Genomic DNA, 19,490 nt, shown 5'->3' with positions numbered 1-19,490 from the left:
AGGACAATTTGAGATGGCAAGACTTAGAACATGGCGGCGAAGGAGCAGTGCGGGAATTTGGAGTGCTTAAATGATTCTTTTGAACATGCCAAAGACATTGGTGGATGGCTTGAATAGCTCTTATGTATGCGGTTTATCCCTATTATAGGCATTGCATGTAGTTTCCTTATCGTTTAATCAAGTTTTAATGCTATTTGAATTATATAGAGTCTGTCTACTGGACAACCATGTGTTTTATACAATTCCAATACATGAATTTTTTTTGTACCATAAGATTAAGATCCAACAGCCTCCATCCTTCTTCCACCTCTAGCCTTCTTCTATCTTCAGACAATCATAAGATCACAGATCCACGTATCATAGATCACATATCACAGAAAACAATTTTTTTCTATGGAAGAGCAAATTACAGAGTGGTTGGTTCCATTGCCTACCCGTTCGTCATGGGTGGTCGCGTCGCACTGCTGGTGCTGCACTGCTGGTGCAGAAAGCGCACTGCTGGTGTCGCGTCGCACTGCTGGTGCTGCGTTGCCGCGTGCTCTCGCCGTGTGTTTTTTATGCTAAAAAATTCATGTTTTTTCGGTGCTAAAACACATGTACGTTGATAGTATTTCTGATTATATACCATCGTCTCTTTAATTTCTATACTTGAATTTGTTCTGGATTCTTGATTTTTCTTATATATATCTTTTCATAGATCTAGCCGTTTACATTCAAAACCCAGATCAATAATATGGTAGTTTTTAACGCTTACGGGTGAAAAACTTTTTTACGAGGTGGTGGACAAATGGTGACTTATGGTGGTGAGTTGCTGCTGCTGCTACGAGGAGTTGGTGGCGACCTGCTACTGAGTGGGTGACATGGCCCGATCCGTTTATTTTATAATCCACACTATTTAATTTGTTTTTTCATCTAAAATAGTATTTTTTTCATAATAATTTAACTATAATAGTATTTTTTAGCTAATTTAGTTAAATTTTAGCAGGCCAAACGGAGCCATAGTCGTGGAGGCTTCGGGAAGTAGCTTGTTGGGAACCCCTGGCAGCGTTGGCAACGACTGCTCGAGTCATTGGTGCCGTGTATGAGTATGCGGTCGCACGTGGCCTGGTGCAGCAGGGTGCCTAGTGGCGTGGGACCGCACAATGGCCAGGCTTGGGCTCGACAGTGCAGGCAGCTGCCACTGCCAGAGGCATGCTACAACAGCACATGTGGGCTACAGAGGCGTTGATGACAATATTTGGTGGCTGGCTCCAAGGAGGAAGTGGTGCGTATGTGCAATGGTGTGGAGGTTGCATTGTGGTGGCCTTAGAGCACCCGCAGTGTGGGTGTCGAAGCTGGGTCTATACATTTAATGCAAAGAAAGGACCTAGTATGATACACTGTGGGAGGGTGTCGATGGAGACCCAGGTTCAATACATCGAACCCGCTCCCTTTGCAATAAAAAAATATATCACACATGACACAGACCAACGGCTCCAACTGCCAAGGAGTGATGAGCATTCACATTTCAACGGTCACTTGACCGTTGCCTTCAAAGAAAAAAACAACGCTTCTTCTTCAGCAGAACGCCGCTTCTTCAAAAGGAGACATGCAGCCTGCTTTCTTCCTTGCAAGCCTTTCCTGCCTCCTTGTTCCCAGCGGCCTCCTCCTTTGTTCCAGCACCCTTTTCCTGCCTCCTCCTTCCCACCGGGCTACACAAAAATAGAGAAGCAAAATCAAAACAACTCAATAGTGATATTTCCTAGTTCATATGGAATCCTCAGAGGGTAGTTTTAGTAGGCTGCTCGCCACTGATCCCAGGAATCCAAGAGCAGATAACACAAACTTTCAGCACATCCCAAAATTCACACCCAACACTTTCAACCAGAATCAGTTCCCCATCCCACAACCACCATTCAACCAGACTCAGTTGCCCACCCCACCACCACCATTCAACCATTCCCATTATCCCCAACATAGTTCGCCTACTCAGGTCATGCACAACCTGAATCCCTTTGGTGGTGTAAGCAACCTCCAGCAGTATGCCCAGTTCTCACCAAGTTATCAAGGTTTTCAACCACTACCCCACTTTGGCTTCACAGGTGGAATGTTTGTAGGTGCTGCTGCTGGTGCATCTTCACATGGCTCAGATTCAGCAACCCCGCAATCGCAAATAAGAAAGGTGGAGCAAGATGACCAAAAGCAAGATTCAAGCGGCAGCAGCCCGGATGAAGGAAGGAGGGCTGTGAGAATTAATTACAGTGAGGTCGAGAACCTACGCCTTGTAAGTCTTTGGATTAAGCATTCAGTAGATCCAATTCATGGCATAGATCAGACTGGAGAGGCCTACTGGAAGAAAATAGCAGAAGCATTTAATTCAGGCCAACCTGAAGGTGCAAGAAGAAGGTCAAAGGGACAGCTCAAAAGCCATTGGAGAAGACTTAATGCAGCTGCTACCAAGTTCAATGGGGTCTATAATCGAATGACCTATTGTAGTGGGGAATCTGATGACATGCTCATGGACAAAGCACGTGCCACATTCAAGAGAGAAAACAAGCAAAAGCCCTTTACACTTGAATATGTCTGGAAGGTTCTGAAGAAAGAACCCAAATGATATAGAAGTATACCTGGTACAGATTGTTCAGACAAGAACAAAAGGACAAAAGTAGATGAATCTGGAGCATACAGTTCATCTTCCAACCAAGACACAAATGAGGCGGAGACATTCAAAGAAGTGCGCCCAGAGGGGCAGAAGAAAGCAAAAGCTAGGATGAGAGGAAAAGGAAAGGGAAAGGTCATACCACAATCTCCCCTAGGCTCGCAGCCAGATGAAGACATGGTTTTGTTTCACGATGCTATGTTGAAGAGAGCAAGTGCACTAGAAAAAACAGCAGAAGCATCCAAGGAGCAGGCTAGAAATGAAATGATACAAAAGTACATGGATCAGCTAGATAAGGATACTTCCAACATGAGTCCAACAGTACTGAAGTTGCATGAACAACTCTTACAAAGTCTAGCCAAGGAACTATTTCCATCTTCCAACAACTAAGCGAATCATTATGTATTAGTGTGTATTGTAGGTGTCGTAGTAACTATATGTGGTAGTACCATTATGTATTAAGTGTATGCATTTTGTGTTGTAGTAACTATATGTGCCACTACTATTATGTATTAGTGTATCAATGGAATTTGTGTTGTACTACTATATGTGGCAGTACCATTAGTGTATGGAATTTGTTTTCTACTAAATATATGTGGCAATATTATTATTTGGTACTAAATGAATTTGGCCATGCAAAATATTGGGTTGTACCTATTTATGCAATGTGCTCTCCTTAAGAGACATGGAACTCATAAACTAGCTGTTGGAAAAACTAATTTTTCTAGAAACTAGCTATTGGACAAACTAGCTGTTGGAAAAAGTAGCTGTTGGAAAACTAGCCGTTGGAGAAACTAGCTGTTGGAAAAAGTAGCTGTTGGAGAAGCCAACTGCTGGAGAAGCCATCTATAAATACAACCTGAAAGATAAACACACCACTCCTTCATTCACATATGCTACACTTCCTTCTACTCCATCCACTAAGCTAGACCTATACCAACAAATGGCCGAAGGCTCTGAAAATCAGTCCATCAGTAGTGAGTACCTCCAAAATCTCATGCTAGAGGAAATCAATGACCCACTGGTGGCTCGTGTTGAGGCAAAAATGCAAGCTTGGATTGAAGCTAAACTTCAAGATCGGGCAGGTAGCAGCCGCAACTCACGAAGGTACATTAACAGGGATCATGAAGCTGGCCATGCAAAATTAGTTGCTGATTACTTTTGTGAGAATCCTTTGTACACTGAAACCCAATTCCGTAGAAGGTTTCGGATGAGAAAGCACTTATTTTTGCAAATTGTTGAAGCATTAGAAAATTGGTCCCTGTATTTTCAGTTAAGGAGAGATGCATTCGGTAAGGTGGGTCTTTCACCGTTGCAGAAATGCACGGCTGCCCTCCGAATGTTAGCATATGGATCACCAGCAGACCTTATGGATGAATCATTTGGAATTGCTGAAACCACAACTTTAGAGTGCCTAATAAAGTTTGTTCAAGGTATTAGACAAATATATGGGGAGAAATATCTTAGAAGACCTAATGATGAGGATATCCAACGGATACTCCAAGTTGGAGAGGCACGAGGGTTTCCAGGGATGTTGGGAAGTCTAGATTGCATGCATTGGCGATGGGGAAATTGCCCAGTTGCATGGAAGGGGTAGTTTACCCGTGGTGACTACAAGGTACCCACTATCATGCTCGAAGCTGTTGCTTCCTATGACCGCTGGATTTGGCACGCCTTTTTTGGCACACCTGGATCCAACAATGATCTAAATGTGTTGAACCAATCGCCATTGTTCACACAAGTGCTACAAGGAAGAGCCCCAAAAGTTAAATTTATAATAAATGGTTCAGAGTACAATATGGGTTACTACTTGGCTGATGGAATTTATCCTGACTGGGCAACATTTGTAAAAACAATTACTTTACCTCTTACTGACAAGGACAGACTCTTTGCTCAGCATCAAGAGGCCGCAAGAAAAGATGTCGAGTGTGCTTTTGGGATTCTATAGAAAAGATGGGCCATTATACGTCATCCAGCACGTCTATGGGATAGGCGGGAGCTAGAAGATATTATGATGGCTTGTATTATTCTGCATAATATGATAGTGGAGGATGAGAGGGACTCATATCAGTTGCATCTAGACACTACATATGAAGAAGGTCGAGCTACGAGACCAATTAAAGGACTTGACCACGGACCAATTCATGGATTTACCAGAATGCTGGAGATCAATGACATGATTCATGACAGAGAGACTCATAAACGTCTACGAGAAGATCTAGTGGAACATATATGGCAAAATTTTGGTGGTCAGCAAACTCAGGATCTGTAATCTGTAGATGTGCTTTGCAAGTATCTTGCTATTTTAGTTTTTTTATTATTGTTGCTGTAAGCCTAAATGAATGGAAAGTTCTTTTTTTCTGAATCAATGAATGGAAAATTCTACTACCCCACAACACCAAATCTATTATTAGACTAAATCAAAAAAATTCTATTATTAGACGGGGAGGGACAAACCATGCAGCAGATCCCGTAGGCGACAAAGGATGCGCCTCCATGCACGACACCATGGACGCTTATGCTGCCGCGTCCTCCTTGTTGTACGCCAACATCGCATGGGCAGAGAGGGCTCCCACGATGAGCGAACCTGGAGTAGATCGGGCGGCGACGACGAGCGGAAGGCGGGCGCCGCATGGGGGTAACGATGAGCGGAAGGCGGGCGTCGCTGAAGAGAGGAAATCATCGTCGTCGCTATTGTCGTCCACCGATGTCGGCGCCGCCATCCTGGAAGCCGGCCCCGTCCTTGGCCAGAACCCCTCTCTTTGCCCCTGTCGCTGTGGCCCCCCATGGCCCCATCGTTGCGCCTCCCGGCCCTTAGATCTGGGCGTAGGCCCATGGCCGGCACCAGAGTTGAAGGACCTTGAGGCGGTGGCGGGCTCCGAGATGCGGACAACGGGGCGACAGCAGCAACTCTGGGACACATCCATGAAGCTCCGTTAGATCTGGTGAGGAAGAAGCTAGAGGAGGGAGGACGAGGTTCCAGGGAGGAAACAGAGGAGGGAGGTGGAGGCGCAGCCGTGCCATGAGGGAGGAGCGCCATAGCCTGCTACACAAGGAGAAGAGGACGAGACGCCATAGCTAGTAGGTGGAGGGGGCGGCGTTGCCTAGCATCGGGCGTGGCCAGCAATGCAGAAGGAATGGGTGGGGATCGGTTGATTTTTTCTATTAACGTGGGGCCCATGTATGGAGTCATCCCCGGTTCCATACATTGTGCTAGTATTAACAGATGACGTCTAATCACATGTGGGGCCTAGCTAAGACCCAGGGCCGGTTCAACACACTGTGGTAGCAAACGATAACTCTGCAGGCGGCCGCAGGTTGTGTGCTTGTCGGGGTGGTTGGCACGTTACACGATGTGTATAGGTTAAACTTTTTAATTTTGATTAGATTTATAAAAAATACATGCAACATTTTTATCTCTAAATAAATTTATTACGAAAGTACATTCAACGATCTATCTAATAATACTAATTATGTATTATAAATATTAATATTTTTTTATATATAATTAGTCAAAATTAAAAAAAATGATTTCTCGAAAAACGAGAATGACTTTTATTTGGAGGTAACAACGAACCACGCGACCGGCTCTGCATAGCATTTTCTAGTGTGGCGGGAGACCACGTTGAAAGATGGCCCTTGCAGTAACGACAACACAGGACTATCAGCCTATTCGTTTGACTGTGGCTTCATCGTAAATTTTCAGCCGAAACAGTATTTTTCTCTCACACAAATTAGCTAGTAGTACTTCTTCACGAACTAGCAACGATACGAACCAACCAACCAAACAAGCTATATAAGGCTCGCGGCGGACTGTGACGGGTAGCCTTGCATCGCAAAGCGTTGTCTCGGTGCAGGACATCGTCAGAAGACGGTGCAAGCCTCATGGTGGCTTGTTGGGGTAGGGCAAAGGTTGAATGCTTGGGCGAAGGTTTTGGTGGTGGCTTGGCTGCACACCTTGTTGATGGCAACACATGAAACAAACTAGTGGCGTGGAGTCTAGCGCCGGATGAAACCTCGTGCATTGTCCTTCGAGGTGATAATAGCGAGGTGTGAAGTCTAATGGCGGATGCGTCGATGCTTGTGTTTCTGTGTTATTTTACAAGGTAGCTCAGTAATCACTCCGCTGATTAGGGTGTGGTGCTGCAGCGGCACTGCGGCATAGAGTCATCACACTGTGCACAAAGTTGCCACACTCGGCGCTACTGATGCACGGGTACGGCGTTCATCCACTCGGGCCCGAGAACCTTTGGTGTTCCTTGTCCTGGGCCTGGGCACACGACCAACTCTTGGCCCAACAGTAGCAGCACAGTCCGGCACTGGAGTGGCGCCCGCGCAGTAGAGGCGTTGACACTTGCCACCGCGCGCCCTCCACTTGGAGCCCAGACGCTGAACAAAATCAAAGCACAGCCTGTATCCCCCTCCCTACAGAAGCCGGCGAGGAAGGTGATTTGCCCGACGGTTCTAGTTCCAGCGCCGCTGGTATGTACCAACCCGTTTCGCTGCCCTGTGCCAGTCAAAGTGAAATTAGCCGGCGAGGAAGGCTAGCGAGAATTCGTGCCGCTCTGCGCTCCAGACAGCAGTGCCCAGCACCGGCAATAGTCGAAGGCCGGCCCCGGCGAGAGATGGAGAACCATGATCATCCTATGACTCTTGCACCATAGCCCGTACGAAGTGCCCCCGTCGGTGTAGCAGTTCCGGACGTCGAGCACCTCGAGGCGGGCAGGGGGCAGTGCTTGAGGAGCGCCCGCAGCGTGGGCGTCCGGAAGATGCCGCCCCTCAGCACAAGGCGCTCGAGCCTTGGGAGCTTCGTGATCACACTGTCGTCGGTATCGGCCTCCGGCAGGCACCACACCCCTCCGGCGCCACGTGGAGGCTCCTCAGCAACAGCGCTCTGTCAGCAAGGTAGGCGAGGAGGTGCCGGTCGAGGGGGCCGCGGAAGGACTCGCAGCCGCCAGCGCTGCGGTCCACCGTCCACGGCGGTGCGCGCCATCGCCAGCCGTCTAAACAGCAGGTCTAGGTCTTGGACGCGCTCCTCCTCCTCGTCGCCCAAGGTGAGGTGGATGCTCCGCCGCAGCGTGGGCTCGTCGGACGCGACGCCACGGGGCGCACACGAGCCCTGCGCCCTGGAGGATGTCGAGCTGTGGCAGTCGGACGAAGATCTCCAACAGCACGTCGCGGGGCAGCGACGAAGCACAGTCTCGCGTCGTCTCTTCCATGCAATCAGATTGTTTGCAGATCGATCGTACATTGTTCTTCAGAAGAGAGGAGATTGCTTGCGATATATATGCATGCTTTGCCACCGTTGGTTGTTGATTGTAGGCCGATCGAATTTTCCTTTGCTAAAGTACGTACGTGTCCTGGCCGGATTCCAGTACTAGATAGCCAAGGAAAGGGCTTTAAATTAATTCTATTCTACGCTGATCAATCACGTGTTCACGTCTACTCCCCGTTCGCTCTCGAATCAATTCTTAGTGTAGGGAAACCCAATTTGGGTGATGGTCAGGGATTTTGATTATGGAAAGAAAAACTTGTGTAGAGAAATTGTGGGGAGAAATCAGATGGACTGATCGAAGAGAGATAGAGAATACGTTTTGATGGTTGTGTGGCCGAGATTTCGATGGAATCCGAGCAAGCAACGTTGGAGGACAGCATCATGCCCAACACCAAGCTTCCTGTCGTTGTCTGCACCAGGCGCGAGATGCAGTCCACCGCCATCCATGGCACCAGGTGCATCAGAACTGAAAAATGAGAAAGACCCAGGAGTAAACACATTCAGAGCTCGACCAAAGACCCCGATTTGCTCCCTAGTGCCGATGACATCAGGACCTGGCTCTTAGCATTTTTGCTCTAGAAATTTTCCAGTAAAGGAATCATTTAATAAATGAGGTTCAACAGGAGAGGAATGGACCTCAGTATTTTCTGACTGAATGTTTCTTGTTTGTTTCACCAAGACGGTGGCTAACTGTCTGTTGTTCAATTGTAGCTTAAAAATATGAAGTTGCATAATGTGTTTCTACGAGTCGCCTATTAACCGGTACAATGCTTGGCTGTTTCCGTGCACCTATAGTTAATCACCTTTTTTTAGGGGTATAGTTAATCACCTTTTTTGACCTTTGATTATTATGTACTGATGATTCATTCACTCATTTCTCTTGTTTCATTACTTCTTGTGGCAGATAATGAGATAGCTGTCGTGTTTTCCCGTGGACAAAATGAATAAAGGTTTTTTGTGTTCTTGATCTGGCTTGTGGCAAGCATCTACCACTTGACTTACATACTATCAGCTGTCTTCGTTTCATACTATCAGCTGTCTTTTTTCCCCAAATGATGGGATGATCCTGCATCGCAAGACGTTTTCTTTCTAACATAGTAAATGTATTATGGACATGTACTGCACCTTCAACGTGGCCGATCTTTTACTTTTGTGCGAAGATTCATCATACGAAGAATTCATCACTTCTCTAATTGAGTACTATCTAGCAGGCGTGCGGGCCTATTCATATGAACTCAGTGTTATTCAGTACATAGTTGTAGTTATGCAACCCTCGAATATGAAAACTAACGGAAAAGTGCTCTGCAACCATTGATTATATATGAAAACCAATGGAAAAGTGCTATGAGGGAAAACTAGAGGGCAAATCGTAATAAATCTCTTGCAGCAAAACCCCCACTGAGACTGGCATTAAGTGCTTTGACTTCTCCAAAAATGGTTGCCAAAAAGATGATGGCTTCACTATTTTTGTCTTGGTTTGACTTCAGAAGCCGTTCCCATATATGTTCGTTTGGTGGTGCTTTTGATTAAGCCGACCGAGAAGCCATAATAAAAGCCATGCCAAAGAGGATCTAATGCTTGCGAGAGGGATGTGATTTTACCCCTACCTCCGGTTTGTAGCTTTTATAGCCCTAAGTTGACATTATTTATACCAAAGCTTTTATTTAGGGCCGTGACATGCATACTGATTAGGGTTATACATTTTAATGTATCATTTGTCAATTTTAAAATTCTAAAACACATGTTTGTCCCTAGTTTGCTACTTTTATACCATTTGTTGCCAACAGATTATGGTCGTTTTCCTCCTATTTTGTAGTTTCTATCGTTTTCCCACATAGGTGCCATACACTCTTATATAATGACTAGATATGTGCACGGTGGCTACAAATTTTGTCCACGTCTACACGAAGGATTTGATCATTTAGCGAAAACAATAAAAAAACTATTAAACGATTTTGCATTGGCAACCTAAACTATTTCCAAATGCATTTATGCTTTTTCATTGCATTCAAAATAATTCACACATATGCCAATTCTTTTGGTGCATATTGAGTATGGCCCTGACATCGAGCCTCTTTCGTTCCGCACACGCAGATTTTATATTTCTAATTTTGAAGTTGACAATTTTCAAGCTTTCAAACTGACTTGGCGCAGACTGTCTATTAGTTATACATGCCCTTAGGCTTTTCAGGATTTATATTTCACGGCAATGACACCTTACACTCTTTTGTTGAAAGGAACTTAAGAAAATTTGAATTATAATTTCTGGATTTGATTTTGATATTATATAGATTTTATAAGTTTCAGTCAATTAAATTGTGCATTGTTTCGGGAAGAAACAAGATACCAACAATACACTTTATTGGGAACCCTGAAGTCTATGTAAATCTTGAGATCAACTTTTAATATTCATTTGTTGTTTATATTTCTTTTTTTTCACCTGGAACCAAATGAAAGAGGCAGACAGCCTGCCTGTTCGTTTGGCTATGGCTTGTCGTAAACGATCGTAAATTTTCAGCCGGAACAGTATTTTTCTCTCATACAAACCAGCCAGCAGTATTTCTTCACAAACCAGCGACGATACGAACCACCGAACAGGCTCAGAGAGACGAGGGCCATTGAGATGATGCTTGGCCCAATGCAATTCGGATCGTGCTAGTGGGCTGGGCTCGTGCTGCCGGCCGGCAATTGCTGATGGGTTGCGTACTTGCGTATTGTTTTCTGGGCACTCGTACTCGTATCAGACTCCGACAGACTCCAAGTTTTGACGATGTAGGTGCGCACACAAAAGAGTTGGACGAAAGTCATCCATATTTTCTAGGTGGTATATATAACAGATTAGGTCTGCAGCATCAATATTGATTTGGTGCCACAACACCTATAACAATTAGAGGGTTGCCCCGTATCATTTTCAGGTTACTATTAAAATACGTAACAGTACTAAATAAAAACAATACTCCTATTGTGTAATAGTCGCTTTAGTAAAAGATAGATAATACCAGATATTATTGAATTATATTAATTATAATACTGACTACTATTAAATAAAATTATACTGAACTGATACATAAAGATTTCAATATTTTACTGAAACAAATAAAGAACCAAGTGAACTTTCAATAACAAATAAGAAATTTTGTCAAGAAAAGAATATCGGTAATGCTGGGTCTGTCCCCACCCATCCAGACGCGTATCTCCCAAATATGCAGTGGACGGGCCCAACAACTCCCTCAAATCCCCTCGTTCGTTTCTAGTAAAGAAATACACTCAGTAGCTTGCTCTTATCCGTTCATCGCTTCTATCCACTCGCTTGCCGCCTCCGAGGAGCAGCGCTCGGCCACCGGACTGTCACCCCTACCTACCAGGTGCGGCGCTCGGTCACCGGCCCTGCCTGCGAGGCGCGGTGCACGGCCACCGGACTGCCGGCCAAGCATGGCACGCGGCCGCCTATGAGCTGCTGCTACCCTCTCCCTCCCTGCCGCCTCGTGCAGTGCGGAGCCGCTGTCTCCGGTGAACTCCACACGCCGACGAGCCTCCATTCTTCTAAGCAGCAAGGAGATGTTGCGATGTGCTGAAAACGCATGTAGCAAGAGTATGTTTTATGTGTTTCAGGTGTTTCATAGGTAGGATGTTGCAAAAGTAGATCAAGATATTGCATATGTTGCAATGGTTGTACACGTATATTGCAAAGGTTAGTTTCCAATGTTTCATCTGTGTTTTAAATGTATGTTGCAAGTGTGTTTTATCTGGATGTTGCATACGTTTCACACATATATTGCAAGTGTTCGTCTGGATATTGCGTATGTTTTGCAATGGTTTTCAACTGTTTTCTATGCGTTTTTTGCAAGTGTTTCAGAAGCATGTTTTCATGTGTTTCATCTGTCTTCAGACGTATGTTGCAAGTGTTGCATCTTGATGTTTCAATGGTAAATCGGGTGTTTGCATCTTCCTCGTTGTTTTTCTGTTACCTCGCCTCGGTGTCTTTTCCTCCTCCGGGCGCTGGTTGGGCATCCGCCGCCCCCTACTCTTCCCGATGCTGGTGACGTTTGGGGCGGCGCGGGAAACTTACGCCAGAAGCGGATGGGGAGGGCGCAGGCGGTCCCTGTGCGGCATGCGCGTGTCGAAAAACGGAGGGAGCATGGGCGGGAAGCGAGTGGGGCTCGGGTGTCCAGATGGAGAGGGCGTAGGCGGTCCCTGCGCAGCATGCGCGTGCCGAAAATAGAGGGGCACGGGCGGGAAGCGGGATCTCGGGTGTCCAAACGTGGAGGTGCGGACGGAGACGTGGGCTCCTACGTGTGCGCGGACACGCGTGAATGGAGCAACATACACCGGCGTCCGGACACGGACATCTATCCGGACGTCAGGACGCTATCAAGGGAAAGAAAATCCTAGGTCGGTGGGCAGCAGCAGCCTGGCCGTAGCCCAGACCGACGGACGTAAACCGTCTCCATCCGACTATCCGAGGTCGGAGCCACCCCTGTGAACGAGGTGGACCGAGCCAAACAAGGCCACGTGACCAGGAGTTCAGAAGCACTGCAGGACTACTGCTATTCCACTGTTGTAACCGGCCGTGATCCTATATAGCGTAGCCCATGCACAACGCCACAACCCGACATGACACTGTTATAACCGGCCCGTGGTCCTATATAGCGTGGCCCATGCACAACACCACAACCCGATATATCCAGAGATTTTAGGAACAAATCTCCTTCAAACACTAAAACCGAACATTATATCCTGAACTCTAAAAACCGTCCAATTACCTTATTCTTGGTTTGTCTTTTTAGTTAAAAATTTAAGTAAATACTAGATAATATTTTTAAACCGCACAAATATCTCTAAGATTTTAAAAAAAATAAAAAAATAAAGATAGGTTGTGATACAAAAATCCAAAGAAAATATTTAAAGCTCGTAAAAATATCTCGAGATGCTTAAAAAATAGATATAGCTCCAGGAAAGTGGAAAAATATAAAAAAATCTAGAAATTACACAAAATATTCTCATTGATATGAAATGTGTTTTGGAAGCTTTTCGAAGCAAAAACCATAATATGCAACCAGCACTAATGCATAGCATCATTCAACATTAAACTATGCTGCGCTCATGCTGGTTGCATCTTATATTTTTGCTATTCAAAGTTTTTAAAACATGTTTCCACATCGACTAGAATGTTTTGGAAAATTTTTAGCTCTTTTTTTGGATATTTTTCTATTTTCCTAGAGAAAATCTAGTTTCTTGACGTTTCTAAAGATGTTTTTGGGAGCTCCAAATATTTTATTTGAATTTGTCTTAACGCAATCTATCTCTAGAATTTTTTCAGAATTTTTAAAGGCTTAGAGACATGCATTTTCTATGGTTTAAAAACCATATCAAGTATCTACCGCCTTTTTTAACCAAAGGGGGGGGGGGGGGGGGGGGGGGGAGCCTTCAAAACCCACTTGAAAGGTCAGAGAAGTGATTTGAACGGTTTTGAGATCCTACAACCAGTGCTAAAGTTCCAAGTTCCAAGCCAGGAGGTAGCTGTAGCCTTGGAGACGGTCAGTTTCGGTGCGTTCGGTCGTTGCAGATTCTGCACCGGCGGCCGGTCAAGTTGGTAGCTGGCCTTCCCCTTCGGATGACACATCTTTGCATGCACACGGCTTTCCAAATCCACTATGTTCCGAACGTTTCCGTTACGAAATAACTGTAGGCACCCACACAAGCGTCCATGTGCAGCGTGAGCCATGCGTTGTTGATTTTGGTCATTTTACTGTTATTATATATATAGTTTCAGGATAGAGAAATGCCATCTTCTGACGTTCTGGATTAAAACTACCATGCATCCTGCCACCCAAATTTACCACTGTTAATGACACTGTGTGTGACGCAGCCCTATGTGTCTTTTTTTCAGAGATCAGGTTCGCATGCGCAGTGTCATTTCTCAAATTTTACCACTGTGATTTTTCTTTCTAGAACGTGATTATGCTCGCAAATGAAGTGTAGCTGTCCATGCGGCCGGCCGGCCGGTGCCAGGTAGTTCTCTTCGCGTTCTTTATGTTAATGATGATGGCAGCTTCTCTCTTGAGCGATCATATCAGTTATCAGCAGCTTCTCTTGATCTGAGCTGATGGCAACTTAACACTGACCAAGATTGTAGTTTAGTGGAGTACTGACTGGGTTCCAGCCGTAAAAGGCTTGGGCTTGACGCCTGAACCGTCAAGTTGGTTAGCTCGATGCATGCTCCGGCAGATGGCCACAAGAATAACTCGGTCGAGAAGTGCAGCGCAAGTGCCCAACCGCTCTCTCCATTACTCCAAACGCCGCCGTTCCGAAACCACGAGGTGGTGAGGCTAGGCTCGGCTAGCCTAACGACTAACGCGACGATGCTTCGGCTTGAAGCCACCAGATCGAATGCAAACGCCGGCCGGTCGGCAGCCAACCAGCGGTTTACGTTGCAACAAACTGGACTGTAATGTTTGTCACATCGTAACCGACGTTGAGCGCTGTTCTAGCTACTACGTGCAGATCCCAGTGTGGTGCAAACCACGAACACAGTGAACGTCTTAATTTCCTTGTATGGATTGTTTATTTTTACCAAGATTCAAGAATCATTTTTTTTTTGTTCGGGCGAGAAATATATCTCTTTGAACGAGGATGATTCCATGTTTACCCCTACGATCTTCTTGTACTGTATTTGTTTTGTATCATTGGGAATTTTCTTCAACTTAGCACGTGCACTCACATTTTTTACTACTTCATTCATTGGTAGGAGATCAATGTGACAGTCGACAGTAAGACTCTAGTGACTTCGTAAATCTTAAAATCTGTTAATGTGGTCTTTTAGCATGTGTTTTGTATGGGGATAAGATGCGATGAGATGATCATGTCCCTGTTTTTTTTTAAATGGAACTATCATATTTCGTGTTTGCTTGAAAGGGATGGATTCATCCTAGTTTTTGTTTGCTCAAAGGGACGAGACCAAATGGGATGGACGGCATTTCCACAGCTTTAGCTGTGGGGGACTCATCTGTTATCCATGGGACCTCCCCTGTTATGAAAAATTCATAAAGCAACGTCATAAATTTGTATCTAAATTACCTACATATGCTATAGTGAAAGATAAATTTATATAGCCCTCTAAATTTACATTTAAATTACTCACCTCTACCATTATGAAAGATAATACAAATTAGCCCTTAAAATTTCCTTTAAATTATCCAAGACTACCATTATAAAACATAATACAAACTAACCCCCTTAGTTTGTATCTAAATTACCCAAACCTATCATAATAAAAATAAGCTTATGTCCCTCTATCATTATAAAAAAAAACATAAATAATTTCCCCTAAATCACATCTAAACTACAAACTTCTACCATTATAAAATATATTTTAATGTGGCCCTTAAATTTAATTTTAATTCCCACCTCTAACATTATGAATGCTAATATAAAAAATAACCATTAATTTGCATCTAAATTACCACATCTACCATTATAAAAGAGCCTAAGGTCCTGTTCGGCTTGCTGAAACTTTGCTGAAACAGGGTGAAAACACTGTTTTGACTGAATTGTTGTGAGAGAAAAATACTGTTCCGGATGAAAAAATAAGTCGAACAAGCCGATTTCTGGGTAAGCCGAACGGGGCCTAAAATAACGCTTGATCGACATCCAAATTACCAAATAAAGTTATTATGAGAAGGAATTAAATAATCATAAAGCGCTCTATATATGATCCTAAAGTATCCAGATTTATTGTTAAACTAGAAGTAAATAGAAATGGCATATGGCTTTGTCTATATCAAATACATATGCATACATGTAGGATCTCTGGTACGCCTAGAGAGAGAGTGAATATGCCTGAAAATTTAACTTAAACTGAAATCAAATTCACCCACGGCACTGCCGCTCTGTGAGCGCGGCACTGCCGCACCTGCAGGAGAGATTAGTTCACAGTTCAAAATCTATCCAATGAAATTTAGATAGGGTAAATTTCTTAGCTTTCTGCAGGGTGGTAGATCATAGATTCACAGCTGAAAGTGGTGGGAACACCACACAAGTAGATCGACCTCAATTCTAGAAATCACCTCAATAACAACAAGAACACAAGCGAAGCAACATAAGCACAAGATGACACAAGGGATTATCCCGTGGTTTAGCTCGCCATCAAGGCTTGCTTATGTCCACGTTATTGAGGTATACCACTAAGGCTTAGGGATTTGTAACCCTACCTCGTTCTCAAGTCAAGAGAGTGAACTCTTAAGATGATGGATGATTTTACTTACTGCAAGAGGTGGTTACAAACCTCTCGGGACTTCCACATAAGTTGGCAAGCTTCACGGGCGACGCTTTAGCCGGCTAGGAGCCAATCTCCAAGAGTAACAAACACAACCGTCGGCTAAGATGTGAATCAAGTGCGCTTTAGAGTTTAGGAATCAATAGAGATGCTCTCTTATCAAGTTTTAGACCCTTATCTCTCAAGGATTGGTGGAGAAATCAATGGATTTGCTTGGAGGCTTGAGGTCAACAATGGAGTGAGAGAGAGATCCTGCTCTGTTTTGAGTGTGCTGAAGTGAGAAAGAAGGGAGCATGTTGGTTCGTTTGTCTATCTATGTGTATTTACCATTGGGAAAGAAAGAGAAAGGTATATATACCCTCCCAGGCCCAAACGGTCATTTAAATTGCAGATAGCCGTTGGGGAGAAAAAGAAAAGGTATATATACCCCCAGCCCCCAACGGACATTTCACCCAAGAGGTCGGGCGAGATGAGGTCCGCGGCCTTGAGGTCGGGCGAGACGAGGCCGCCACCAAAGGGTCGGGCGAGCCGGAGCCCGTGACCAAAGGGTCGGGCAAGACGAAGCCCGTGACCAAATGGTCAGGCGAGCCAAAGCCCACGACCTAGGGGTAGGGCGAGACGGAGCCCGTGACCAAAGGGTCGGGCGAGACGGAGCCCGCGACCAAAGGGTCGGACGAGACGGAGCCCGTGACCTTGGGGTCGGGCGAGACGGAGCCCGCGACCAAAGGGTCGGACGAACCGAAGCCCGCACCCAAGGGGTCGGGCGAGTCGGAGCTCGCACCCACAGGACAATAAGGATAATAGTGAAGTGTAGACTGTCTTGGCTATGAATCTAAGGATGCATGTGGTTGTTTGAGCACTTGGTAGCACAGATTAGTTTAAGCATTGTGCCCCCCTTTATAGTATGGCTTTCCATATGCTCAAATTCAATATATAAAAGAATTTAAACCTCCTTTGAGTTTGAAGCTATCTATATTTGTAGTTGGGGGCTCCTCCATTTCGTGTAACATCCTCGAATATAAATTCCCTGCTTGTCATCTCGATAAATCTCATTAGTTCTCTAATTTCGAGGTCATTATCACCAAAACCCACAATTAAGGCTTAATTGCACTTTCAATACACATATGACATATCAGTGGAATGACATAGATAATTCATTTTAAATTATCTATAACAATAAACTTTGTAAGTAGTTACTTTAGATAATTGTTAAGATTTGAATTGAAATATTCTGATATTAATACTGGTAATTTAACCATAAGAATTTACTTTTTTATAAAACAATACTATTATACATATATTTCTTTGATAGTGCCATGGTGCATCCCTGAATAACTGTTTATGTTAGTATAGTAACTAAAACATAGTCTAAGACCTATAATCAATTCTTTTATGAAAACCTAAAAGGATATTTTTGAATAAAAGATACAATAAGCACTGGATTTTATGCTTAACACGTGGATAAAAAATTACAAATGAAAGCCAATATAGGATGCAACAAGAACCGAGCTAATGTTTGAACTAAATACAAATTAAAAAACCCACAAAGGTACAATGCAAAGGAAGAAAACACATGCAATGTGATTGATAAATTTATTACAACCTGATAGAGAGATTATAAAGTATCTAAATTAGTATTGTATTAGGAAATGAAGAGAGGGTAAAGGCAATCAATTTTGATTAGTTGTACATATAAATTTATTTACAAAACTTTTAATATATTTATTTTGATTGGTTTATCGGACTTTTCATATTCATACAAATACTTTCAGAAAAGTAAGAGTTGCTGATTAAATATATACGTTACTAAACAACCCTTAGATACTTTTGGGAATGTATATATTACTACTAAGTACTAAGCATGCATGGAGAGAAGGGGTGGGGGTTCTCTCACCTTAAAGCAATAATAGATGTAGTGTCCATTCAGATGCGTACTAGTTGTTGGTCCCCTAACCTCCATGGCCTCCCTTGGCTCCCAAGACAGAGCAAGCAGGCATAATGAGACACTTTTCTCGGGGCCCCATCCGCCAAAAAAGGATTTATCAGATCGCAAGGTGGCATGCATATCCGATCTGGCAGGAACAAAATGGCAGGAAACTCCACTGCAATCCAAATCCAATGAAGCTGAAGCAACACCTCAGCACCACACACACAAACGTCGATTTTTTCCCCTTGTTGTTTTCCAACAGTGATTCTAATCAATCTTGGTTTGACAAATCCTATGGATGATAAATGATGGGAGAAGAAAAGCTGTGCAGACTGCAGAGAAAAGACATGGATTGACCCTGTGCGGGCCATGGTTAACTTGAGAAGTTCACAAAGAAAGATGCATGCAGATTGGTCATTGCCTCATTGGTCATGCGGCAGCCAGCGAACAGCAGGGAGGAAAAGCGGGCAGAGAAGGTTTTGACACTGGTGCTGGAGGTCCCGTTAAGCTTTCACATGTTGAGTTCAGAAGTGATACTCCACCACATTACATGCATTATTATCGGTTGGGGGCACAGCACAATTATGAGATTATCATGTGTATTTTCAATGATTCGTGACATGCAACAGGGTAAGACCTGGAATCGTTTGTCCACATTCGAAAGATAGGGAAAATGCTGCGTACGTATTATATTGACCCACCTGCAGGTAGATCATCTTTGCATGCAATTAATACTGGGATGCTACAATACTTTTTCTGTTCAAGAATACAATACATACTTTTGTTGTGGCTGCTCTCCAAAGTTATATTTTTACCATAATTATTTTCTCACAAGATATGTACTATCATTTGTTGCTACATAACCGATATGATTAAACACATCTGAAATTTCGATCTAGTTTTCTAAATTTCTATGTGTTGTTGGTCAAAACAGACAAAAAAGTATGATTTTTTAAATAAAATAACACATGTAATTTTTGAAAAAGGAAAGAGTGTGTCGTGTGTTCATGCAGACAAACAAAACTTGTAGTTTGGGCATTGGCACTTGGTGATGAGTCAACTAACCAACCTATCTGGTAGCAGTAACAATATTGCGTGAGCTCAGCCTCTCATAGGACCTGTTTGGCACAGCTCACAACAGCTTCATAAGCTGTTTTATTTGCCAAACACTTATTTACAAAACGGTTTCACTCATGAAGTTGTTTTTCTCCCCCTTTCACAAAGACATGAGTTGGGATGAAGCTGAAAAAATAGCTTATCTTAGCTTTCTCCCTCATTTCTCTCTCCCATCTATGTATGAAGTTGTTGGTGAAGTTGTTTTGCCAAATAGATTTTTCAAAACAGCTCAGCTGCACCTAGAAAGTTACTTATGAAG

General features: G+C 43.9%; 1 pseudogene; it reads left to right on the top strand.

The window, feature by feature from the left end:
* The first annotated feature begins 3,581 nt into the window (after positions 1 to 3,581).
* LOC136513521 (uncharacterized) lies at positions 3,582 to 4,586 on the top strand (annotated as a pseudogene).
* Positions 4,587 to 19,490: the final 14,904 nt, after the last annotated feature.

The sequence above is a fragment of the Miscanthus floridulus genome, chromosome 16 (assembly GCF_019320115.1).
Source record: "Miscanthus floridulus cultivar M001 chromosome 16, ASM1932011v1, whole genome shotgun sequence".
In the NCBI taxonomy this organism is placed as follows: domain Eukaryota; kingdom Viridiplantae; phylum Streptophyta; class Magnoliopsida; order Poales; family Poaceae; genus Miscanthus; species Miscanthus floridulus.
The sequence above is the reverse complement of the archived record's forward strand: the minus strand, read 5'-3'. Positions and strand labels throughout refer to the sequence as shown.